The sequence below is a fragment of the Corapipo altera genome, unplaced genomic scaffold (assembly GCF_003945725.1).
Source record: "Corapipo altera isolate COAL_440 unplaced genomic scaffold, ASM394572v1 61286, whole genome shotgun sequence".
Lineage (NCBI taxonomy): Eukaryota > Metazoa > Chordata > Aves > Passeriformes > Pipridae > Corapipo > Corapipo altera.
In genome coordinates this window covers 7,023,438-7,035,021 of record NW_020884907.1, presented here as the reverse complement: position 1 = coordinate 7,035,021, position 11,584 = coordinate 7,023,438, and the positions used below count along the sequence as shown (strand labels likewise).

Genomic DNA, 11,584 nt, shown 5'->3' with positions numbered 1-11,584 from the left:
GTCACCCCATTGCACTGGCATTAAACAAATAGCTTTCTACTTGTTTTCCCTTACCGTGCCTGCCCTATGAACACAGCACAAAGGAACTAAGAGAACATTTGCAAACAAATGCGGTAAACTGCTTGTGGTTTTATAAACACAAGCAGTGATTCAACTCTAAATGGCAGCAAGGAGTAGCAGGCAATCAGGCCTTCAATAATTAACCAAAAAGGATGGGCTGACCCCAAGGTTTTTCTCCATGCATGCGAGACAGAGCAGGGGGATTTCACTGAGTGTACAGCATCAGCCTGATCGGAAAAGCAGTGCTGTGGCAGCCAGCCAACAGAGCACTCCTAAGGCTGTGGCAACTGTGTTTCTGGATTACATGGGCTTTGCTCTTGTGTAGCTGAGCAAAGCCTTGAGGTGTCTCTGTCATCCTGGCTTGCTCTCTCTGAGTGGGAAGCTCAATTCAAATTTACACATCTCTTTCTGTTTGAGGTGCCTCAGAGTATCCTCTCCCACTATTCCACGCTTCCTGCAGCTTCCCTGTGTACCCAACACCTCTGGGGTGGATGTTATATACCCTACAGTGTCTGTGGAACAAATATATATCACAATGAGATAGTGGTGTGAATCCTGTCATGGATTGTCCTCACTGCAGATCTCTCACTGTCTGAGATATGATGCTGAAGTCCAGGCAGAACAAATCTCACAGAGCACCCCAGGAAAAACCTGTGTTCTTCTTAGGGAAATAGAGTTCCTAGAAACATGGACTGCCAACTCTATTACCTGGTATCCATGTCTCCTGCCTTCATGCTAGGGAGGGCGGATATGGAAATCTTCCCCTGCCACCTGACCTCTGCTTCTTTCTTAGTGTGACCCTGCCCCAAAAAGCTGTATCAGAGACAGCTAATCTCTACCAACAGCAGCAGAGGTTTAGTGAAGCTAGGAAAAAAAGGAGGTACAGGAGCCCCCTGGAACAGAAGAAAGCAGACCTTGCCTCCAAGGCTCTTGTGAGCTGTCTGCATCCACATTCATCTACTTCCCTTTTCTTCCCTCCTGTTTTTTTGTTTTGTTTTGTTTTTACTTTATTTTTAGCTTTCCTAACTAGTGCAACCTCAAAAGAACAGAAATGGAGGTAAAATAAGAAATAAGAGACTTAGTGTTACTTCTGACACCAAAGATTGGAGTATTTCAAAGCATCTCAGGGCACTTCAAAGATAGGTATATAGCAGAAGCCCAAGTCTGGTAGAAAGGGTTTGCTCATTGCTAGTCAATATTTAGGATTTTATTTTCATTTTCTTTTTCCCTGTCCATAAGGTCTGTTCAGATGTGATTATCAGAGATAAGCCACAAAGGACAGAGATATTTGTTTATCACCTAACTGCACTAGGTCTATTGTTACAAAGAATGTCTGCAGAGCCACAGTGAAGATACCATCAATGTTGGAGTCAAGTTTATGCAGGAGGTGTGTAAGCCAGAAAAATGAATCTGGCTGTGTAGCATACACAAGATTCCTAGACTGTTCATTAATGAAGCCTGGAGACTGGGAAGATTATTACAATAGGAATTATGTTTAATGAAGGAGGCATCTGCTCCGGAGGAGTAGTGTATGTCCTAGTACCTGACATTGTTCCTGTATTTGCACATATCTGGAAGGAATTTCTCTCTATGTACACACAGCTATGATTCTCCTTTGCTCTAAATATTCATCACTGGATAACCCCATTGACTCTAACAGAGTGTCACCTGAACACCTGGAATGAATTTTCCTATGCCTTAGAAGAATATATTGTTCATGGATCCTGCATTTCCATTATTTAAATGGAAAACTAAGAAAACACCATGAAATATATTCATCAGCCTGACTTATAGAGGTGTTGCACAGCTGCAGATCCTATTTAAGGTCAGTGGAAAGTGGGGACAGAAGCATCTCCTCTTTTGCATTCTGAGGAATTCTGAGGTTATTGAAGGTTTTTAATGGTGCAATCAAATCATTATAAGCAAAAAGCTACAAAATCAAATTCAGAACAATGAAAGCATCAGTTCATTAATGGAACAGTTCCAGCCATCTGGTATTCATATGTTCTGCACTGGGGCTGTTATTGTGCAGATATAAATGACCCAATCTTACCTTCCAGCAAGAGCTTTCATTAACTAAATATATCCAAATTTTTTATTGTTCAGCTAATATTACAGGCCCTAACCCATGTTTTGTAAGCGGCTTTTTTTCAGTTTTGGGCAGCTAAATCTTCAGTCCCATAGTACTTCTTCTTTGGGGATATGTGTATTCCCCATCCCACTGTGGACACAGCACCTTCTGGGAAAAGTTTTAGTTACTTGTAGTGCTGAAGTTCTAGAAGAGAGAGAAGGGGCTAATTATTATTTCAGTAAAAATAACAACACTTAGACACTACTAATAAATACTGTCTCTTGAAGGAAACACAATTCTAATGTAGAACTGAGTTTTTTATTTGCCATTATTTAATTTTTTCAAATGATAACTCTGGTAGTTTTTCTAAGACCACAGAATAACAGAATGGGTAAGATTGGAAAGAACCACAGCAAGTCATCTGGTCCAAAATCCCTGCTCACGCAGGATCATCCTACACAACATGGCACAGAATTGTGTCCAGAGGGTTCCTGAATATTTCCAGTGAGGGAAACTCCCCAACCTCTCTGGGCAACCTGTTCCAGTGTTTGGTCACAGTAAAGTTCTTCCTCATATTCAGGTGCAATTTCCTGTGCATCAGTTTCTGCCCACTGCCTCTTGTTCTATTGCTTGGAACCACTGAAAAGAGCCTGGCTTCATTCTCCTGGCACCTTCCCTTCAGATATTTATACACATTGAAAAGATCCCCTCTCATTCATCAATGCTAAATAGGCCCAGATCCCTCAGCATTTCCTCATAAGAGAGATGTTCCAGTCCCTTAATCATCTGTGTTGTCCTCTGCTGGATCCACTCCAGGAGCTCCATGTAAGATCTGGCATTTAAACAGACCAAACTGATGTGCAAAGTTATGTACTGTACAGAGGCATCCGACTGTTTCCGAGTAATTTTATTTTTTTAATCTTTTGAAGCAGTGTGGCATTCAATTTATTGGTGGGAAAATATCATTTAGTTTCAGCTGAAAGAGAGGATAAATCATGGATTTTAGATGCTGTTTATTGACTAAGGATATCTCTTGGTGCAGGATTTTATATTCACTGGACCTCACCACCAGAACCACAAGGGCAGGTGCTGAAGCAGTGCACCCAACAGCATCTGCTGCACTTGCTGAGGTAAAGCCTTCCCTTTCTGTCCTAGTGTCCTCAGGAGAAGGAGGATTTCAGTCATTTCATAGCAGATCAGGACCTTATGCTTGATGAAGACTCAAAACAACATTCACCATCCAGTCTTTCCTTAACACCCTACAAACAAGTGTTGTTTCTAGACAGCCTGGAAAACAAAATGCTGAATGAGTAACAGTGTCCAGGCAGCTACTTGGTCTTCTATGCATTTTTCATAAATGGACAGCTTCCCTGAAACAGAAGTGGTGACCCAGACACAGGCTCCAGCTCCTTGGAGCTCAAGATGGGAGTGTTCAACGCTGCCATCCCACGGGAGATACATGTCCCCAGCCTTCCCCCCGCTGCCTTCCCTACATGGAACCTGCAGCCATCCTTGTCCCTGTCCTCTCCACATAACCATAGCTCCCCTCACTGTCTCGACCCCCTTACCACAGTGAAGATAGAACTGTCAGCTCCCTGGCCTCCTGTCTGGGAGCCTCCTGGCAGCCTTCTGCCCCCATGCCTACCCCCAACAAGGACCATATACTTCACACAGCCATCAGCTCTTGTTGATGCATCTGACACTACATGATTTGTAAGACTATTGACAGTAACTCAGAGGTTTATGGTTCTATATGAGTCATTACTGGATTGGTCACTAGTGCACTGAACTCCCTTGCACCTCTGACAATAACTGCCTGAAGCATCTTACAAACCCTGGTCCAGCCACCTCAGGGCAACATGGACAGTACAAGTGCAAGGACAAACCCAAACCTTTCACAAGGAGCTGATGCACTGGTCTCTTGGACAGATACTGCTCTCATTTCTGTCATTGGGCTCTTCTAAACAACCTGATCTGACCTAGATCTTGCCACAGAGACTACATTCCTAAACCTCAATATGCTCTGGCACCCATGGGCACCCATTTTTTCTTCAATCATGGCCTTGCAGTCCTTCTGTTAGGGTCTGGTCATGGGCGGAAAGCCATGAAGAGGCAAAGCATGGCTTCCAGGAGCACTCCAGTCATGTTAGCTCTTCAATGTTAGCTTAGCAATAAGGTACACTGCAGAAGGATTAGGACATGCTCAGGTCCAGGCAAGAGGAAGCTCAGCCAGGGAGAGAGAGACTGTCCACGGAAAGAGCTGCTATTTTGCCTTGAGAACTTTACAGGTTGTAGAAGAGTTTTGGTTCATAGAATGTCATCCGCTGCTGCTGCTGCATCATAGCAGAAGGCCAGAGGAGACTGAACAAGGACAGAAGCACTGCAATGGAACAAAGATGATGTGGCTTTACGGATAAGGCTGCTTTCTTTCAGTAAGATTTCTGATGTGTCTGAAGTTGCTCTGGAAAACAGCATGTTTTCTGACTAGGGATAATGTTGCTGTTTGCTCAGATCCCTCTGTATCCTGTTCTAAACAGAACCCCTACATGTGAGCACTGAGCTTCAGATAGTACATATACAACAAATGAGCAAGAAGTCAAACTCCAGAGAGTTTGTATTTATTTTGTGTGCACTGCTGGAACTATCTTTGTAATGTAACACATGATTTAGCATCCACTACAAATGGTGGGGTTTTAGGACACTGGGAAAAAAAACATACTTCAAAGCTGATTAATAAAAAGTGTACACTGAAAATATTGCTCAAGGTCTCTAAATATTCCTATCTCAGATAATGCCGAAGCATGCTAATTTTTTCCACACTAAGATACTATTAGTTGTGATCTCATCTAAAGTTTCCTTCAAAGCATCCGTTGCACCAAAAGTTTCAGCACATTTCCAGTCAAAATGAAGTTGTCTATTGCTAAATAAACACCACAGTATTCTGCATAGAGAAGTGACAGAAGTGAAGAGATACCTTAAGTGTAAATTCCCTGAATTTTTATTTTTTAATTAAAAGCAGCAGAGGTACTTTCCAGGCCCAGACTGAAGAGGCATTAGATGTCAAACTTTTCTGAGTTTGTACGACTAATATTTCAGACAGTCAATTGAAACTGTATGAACGCTGAGAATTAAATATAAATATATTAATGACTGCACACATTAAACACACTTATGATTTGAAGCAATTCACTAAACTGAGCACATGGAACTTACGTGGTTTTTTCTGGAAGCAGACTTTTTTCCACACTGAAGGATGTGAAAACTACTTCCCTATCTGATACGATTCAGTACATCTGTGTGTGATTACATAAACATGTCTCAGACCACAGAGCAGCACAGCCAGGTCTTGTAGCAGTTACATTCATTTAACTTTGTCAGACCATGTGATCTCCCCTGGACCTTTGGTATTTGCCTGTTTCTAAGATTTACTGCATATTCCCTATATTTTCTTATTTAGAGCAAGAGTGGTTCACTGAGAATTAATCACAGTACCCTTGAATAAATGATAAGTCACTGTTTCAGGGCTGAGCAAGCAAGCCTAAAGTCACTAACAGAAAACAAAAGAACTGAAAAAGCATTGCTGCTTTACCTTCTTCTGTTCACTAAAAGTCAACTCAGAAATATTTTCTTTAAAATATGTGTCATCATTTTACCTTCATATAATTCCATCTCATACACAAATCAGCCTTTCCTTGCTGTTTCCTTGCTGTTTTCCTTCACAGGTCAGTAGCTAGAATTACTAAGGTCCTGAGCAGCAATTTCTGAGTAGCCTTAAGATGCTAAAAAGTGGCAATTTCCAATTTGCAGATGCAGTAGCTCTTACCATCAAGCATCTGCATACCTGCACTCTCCTCCTAAAGAACTTGCTTGAGGTTGTAGGTCTCACCACAAAGATGTAAGTCCTGTCAGATCACCCTTTGTCTGAAGCTTTGATGGCTAAGTTAATCTTGATACTTGCAGTGGTATCTGGGCAACTTGGCTGAGTTTCTATCCCACAAAGAGGAATGAAATCTGGTTTATAATGAAGCTACATAAGCAGTGTTTCCATAGCACTGGAGGAATCATTTTTGCATTCTGAAGACCTGCTCTCTTTTCAGTGGTTCATGTAAGTCATCCCATTTCTACCACTAGGGGAGGACACATGCAGTCTGAGCGCACTGTTTCAAGCCTGCAGTTGTCCAATTTGGATGTAGCCTATGCATAGATGAAAAAATGTTAAGACCTGTCACCTTACTTAGTCTATGGATGCTAAACCAGGTGTTAAGAGTTTCTAACAGAACAGTCTTCTTGGTCACCTCTCGCAAACACTTGGTAGCTTGTTTTGAACAAGTAGAAGATAAAATCAAGCATTTTCCAAAGTTAATGGTCTGATGAATACTTATAAGTCTTTTCAGTATGTTGAAGTGTAGTCTCAGTGCTAAATTACGGTGCTGAGCACAAAAACAAGGTCTGATGTGGTGTGGGATCAACAAAAAAAAAAAAGCTACCTAAAGAGAAAGAGCTCCTCACCAGCATAGCAGCAAAAGATTTGCTCATACCGATGCCGAAAACCTTTCTAGTAACAATACCTGTGATGGAGCAAATATTGTCAGTAGCTATAGAAAACACTGTCATCACTGTGTTGACAGTACACAGGCAAAGATCTGACTTAAGGAGAACTGTCTCTGCCTCTTTCTGGTTCCTGGGAAACACAACGAGTATTTTAAATGGGCTTGGTGTTTCATTATAGGCTTTTGTGCTGCTGGAGGCATTGATGGCTTGTACAGCCGTAGGCACTCTCCCTAGAAATCTCTCTACAGGGGTTAGAAAAGCTTAGCCATTAAAGCCACTGAGCGTTAAGTGCTGTGCAGCATGCTGTCTTTTCACTTGATGCAAGTACATGCAAAAGTGGCCTCTAGATGCTCCTGCAATCCAAAGAAATCAGACTATTTCACAGTAAAAACTGATGGAGGGTGGGGAAGAAGTAATTTGAACCTGGTTTTGTATAATAAAATATAAAAATGCATACAAATATATAAAAAACCTCTTCTAAATCTGGAAAACTGTCTGTCGCACAACCCTCTCCAATTCCAACGTTAAGGGTTTGGTGAACCTGCACATTGACTATTCCTATGACTGGGGCTCCTAAACGTTTCTTGCTAACATCAGCAAGGGATCCGAAACTTTCACAGGACGAGAAACGCTGCTGCTCCAGAAACACCTGCAGAAACACCTGACGGTTGCCACAGCCACGCAGCCTCTCCCCGGAGCCCCACGGCTCTCTCCCAAGGCAGCCTCCGCGACGCCCAGGGTCTGCCTCGGAGAGTGGGTGGAGAGCGAGGACGCCTCCGCTCCTCCCGGCGCTGATCCCCCTACCTGCGGCGCCGGGGGCCGGCTGCGGAGCGGGAGCGGAGTTCGGCGGGGCGGAGCGGGCACACCTGGGCCCCCGCCCGGCGAGGGAGCGCGGGCGGAGCGGGGGCGGAGGGAGCCCGTCCCTCCCCGTCCCGTCCCGTCCCGCTCTGTCCCTCCCCGTCCCACCCCTCACCCCTCCCTTCTTCCCTCCCTCCGTCCGCCCGTCCGTGCGCGGCGGCGGCGGCGCCGCGCTCCCTACACCGCGCAGCCCCCGCAGGTAAGCGCAGCGCGGCGGGACCGGGGGGCGGAGCGGGGCGGGGGGTCCGCCGTCCCCGCCCGCGAAAAGGTTCCCGCTCCCTCATTCCCCAAGGGCTCCGCGCCCACGGAGCTCTTCCCCCTCCTCCCCCTCCTCCTCTTCCTCCTCCTTCTCCTCCTCCTCCTTCTCCTCCTCTCACTTTGGTTTTTTTTCTTTCTTGTTCCTGAGCCCAGTCCGACTCCTGCGGCGCGCAGCGGTGCGCGGGACGGCGCGCCTTGGCTGGGGCTCCTCCAGCGAAGGGCTCCTTCGGGATGGGCTCGAGTGAGCTGCTGGCGTCGGGTTAGGCTTCTATTCCTGCTGGACTAACGCCTCTGGGGTTGGCCTGGACTAAGTGATGGGCGCTTGTTTGATTAAGGGACACTAACAGTACTTACTTAGAGTCTGTCCTAATTTATTCCCCCCTCTCCTCTGTGAAGTCTCTTTGGATTGATTTATACCGATTAAGGCAGTGGAAAAAGTCCTTGTTAAAAAATGGTTGCCACCTCTCTCTCCTGACTTCCTCAGTCCTTCGGACGAAGAGCCTGCTGAAGTCCGATGGGAGCAGTGTTGATGTGTCCATGGTGTTTACAAAGGTAAAGGACAGGGAGAAGATGAATGACAAGCATAAGGGTATGGAGTATTAGAGAAAGACTGAGAGGGTGGGGAGCAGGAGGGAAGCTAGAGGACAAAAGCCGTTAGCGAACTGAAGTGAGAAGGCAGAGGTGGAACCAAAGGGACCAAGTTTCTTCCTCTAGCTTCTTTCCCTAGTTCTTTCTTCTAGTTCTTTTTAAATAGCTAGACAGCGGGAACCGTCTCAAAAAGCTGCTTCCTGAAGAAATATATGAAAAGTTTTTGTTATCAGAAAAATGTTGGAATGTTTAAATTTTATTTTCTTGTGGATTTCTCTCTGGAACAAGCTCACACCTTTATGATTTCAGTTGTCTATGAATAATTTAAAAGTTGCTCAAATTATCCCTTTCTTGTTTTGTTTTCTCCCTATCCTTATTTGCTGTAGGTTTGGGTTGGTTTTTTAGTTGGTTTTTTTGGCTGTTGGGAGGGTTGTGGGTTTGGGAGGGTTTTTTGGAGTGGGGAGGTTTCTGTTGGTTTGGGTTTTTTTTTTCAAGTTTCAAGATAGGATAACCTGGGGGAGCCTGTGTAGGCAAATTGTGTTCCCAAACTGTGGAGGAATCGGCGTAGCTGCGGTCCTTTTACCACTAAAAACTACTGCAACTCTTATCTTTTCAAGGAAAGTCTTTTTCATGCTAAGTCAGATTTGGTGTATGTACCATTTGGTCTGAAAGGAATCACTCTCATGTCTGAGTTATGTTTCAGTTTGGCAGCCAGGACTGTGTGCCATGCAGCCCGTTACTCTCGTGCAAGGATGGGGTGTACTGTAGCACTAAAATAATACTTCAGGTAATTTCAGCAGTGGACTGAAGCGATATTGTGTGAGCCCAGGCATAAGTGAAGCTCTGCCCTGCAGCTCACTACTACTGGCTATAGGCGTGCTGCATGTTTCTCCTTAACTGATTATGTGCTCTGACTTACAAAGCAACTTGATAGGCCTGTGTTTTACCATTAATTTTTATTAAATATTAACCACACAAAATCAAATGCTGGATTGGAGCTGTCTTGCTCCAGAATAGATTGACACTGTCTCATCCTGTGCCGTTGTACATGAACTGTGGTTGTTTTCCCTTTTGTGTGCAAATAACCAGGGAATAATTTAGGGATATTGAGAAGCACTGTTTCATGATCAGTACGGTGTTGTCCTTATCACTCCTTAATACAGATTGCACTGGCTAGACTGTTGGCTGCTGTAAGCCTTGTTCTGAGAACTTAGCAGGAACAGTGCTGGTTGGAGAGAGGAAAACACTGGCTGGAGTCTGCTTTCTATTCCTCCACTCCTCAAAACAAATATTGAGGGTGGAAAGGTTAAAAAGCTTTTGAGACAAAACACATGGAAAATGCAAAATTAAAGTAATGCTACACTGTGTACGCAGCTTTAATATGTGAACTCCACATGTACCAGTCTTATCACTGTGTACAAAATACTTATGGTTTTCGTCAGTAATTCTGTAAGATTGTAACTAAAATGTAATTCCTCCTCTGCTTAAAAATGAGAGAAAAGAAAAATATCTGCAACTTGGTCTTGTACTGTCACACAGTGAAACTATGTGGGGAATCCAGGAGAGGGCTGAGGGTTGAAGAAAGCGTTTTGCTCTGGAGCAGAAACTTAGGTAGTACTTAAATGGGATTCACTTTTACATCACTATGACGAGCCCTTAATAACACCTTAATGAATTGTTTGTGCTTTCTCAGTAGCCTCTCCATACTGAGCTTGCTTTTTCTGATGTTCAGAGGTTTAAATCAAAAGGCAAGTATTTCTTATGAGCAGCTTATTCCTTTGGGATACTACCACCATATTCTCTTTGAGTACCCAGCAGTTTGAGCACTAACTCTTGGAGGTGAGCTGCCTCCTCCAGATGTCAGACGAGCTGGCTTTGAGCACCTCTATGTGGTGACCTGCCAGCACTTGCTGAGCACTGGTGCTGTGCCAATTGCTGTGTATCTGGCTTTTTTATCATATGGATGCAAGAAAAAACTGAGTGCAGCTCTTTTGCCAACAGGGCTGGATGGGGAACCCTCTCACAGCCATTGCTCATAGTCTTGGTGATGTCCAAGGACATGTGGAAGAATTTGAGAGTGGTAGGAGGTTGTACTGTGAGGCAGTTGCTGTTTCCACTATCATTTGCCTCCTAAAATTGAAATTTGCTAGATTAGTTGGATTTCTTCCCTTTCAGAAAGAAAAGTGCATGCAATGTAAGAGACACTTAAATTCAGTCTAAATTCAGTTTAAATCCATCTAAATGGTGTATTTGAACAGCAGCTGCTACAAGTAATGCTAGGGGAAAGACGCATACAATTGTTTTACTGAAAGGAGGATAGAACAATCAATATCATCATCTTTAGTTTGTGGATTAGTTCCTTGTATGTATGTATTTCACTGCTTCATTTTTCACAGTGGGTTTTATTAATTTCTTTCATCAGTTTAGTAGTGGGAAGAAAGGGAACAAACTTTGAAGAAAGTAAACAATGTGGCTGTAAAAAAATAAACAAAAATGAAGGCATTATGAAAACACTCTTTTTTCTTTTTTTTTTTTTATTTTCCATCTTCCTGTGTCCCCCTTTACAAAAGGTCCTCATTTGTGGCTTTAGGATTTTTGATAATTTAAAGGAAGAGAAATGCATAATCATGAGGGACTTGAGCCAGCAGTGGCTTAAACTGGGATCCAGTGTGTGGTTTTGACTTTTCTTTCCCATGCGTCACAAGGTGTTACTGTAGAAAGGAGTCAGTCCTCAGTAGCGCACCATTAGGGCTGATCTTACACATCTTGTGTTTTCCTCTCAGGTACTTTTCTTCATAGCTAACACGGAAGCTTAAGGTTTCATCCATGGCCTATAGATGTCAATGGTAAACTGTGTATTGGCATTGAATGACTTTGGATCAGGTGCAAGGCTGATGTGTTGCTTTTGCAGAAATACAGAATTGTTTCCAGGGCAGAGGAAAGCTCTATCAAAGGAATAAGAGCTGTTGTTCTCCTTACATTTCGGGGAATTTAAGTTTTGGTTTTCTTCATTTATATTTCAAGCTTAGTTCCTTTAAAACAAGTAGAAGCATCGCCTGTATGTTCTTGCACCTTCATTGACATACTGAAACAAATGACAGTGAACATCTGAACATCTGGTATCTTGTGTTTATTTTTATTGAAGGTAAATGAGATTTCTGATAAGTACCTATGTTTGTGCATCCAAACCTCTCCTTC

General features: G+C 43.5%; 1 protein-coding gene across 4 annotated transcripts in view; it reads left to right on the top strand.

Moving 5' to 3' along the window:
* The first annotated feature begins 7,672 nt into the window (after positions 1-7,672).
* The window catches only part of LPAR1 (lysophosphatidic acid receptor 1), a 71,266-nt gene continuing 67,354 nt past the window's right edge, over positions 7,673-11,584 (top strand). The window contains exons 1-2 of one of the 4 annotated variants that reach the window (XM_027652611.1): positions 7,713-7,739; positions 8,283-8,350. The gene's annotated coding sequence lies outside the window, so the exon portion shown is untranslated. Of the gene's footprint in view, positions 7,740-7,945; positions 8,351-11,584 lie in introns of those variants that run through there. The other 3 variants (XM_027652610.1, XM_027652613.1, XM_027652609.1) reach the window with 3 other exon arrangements.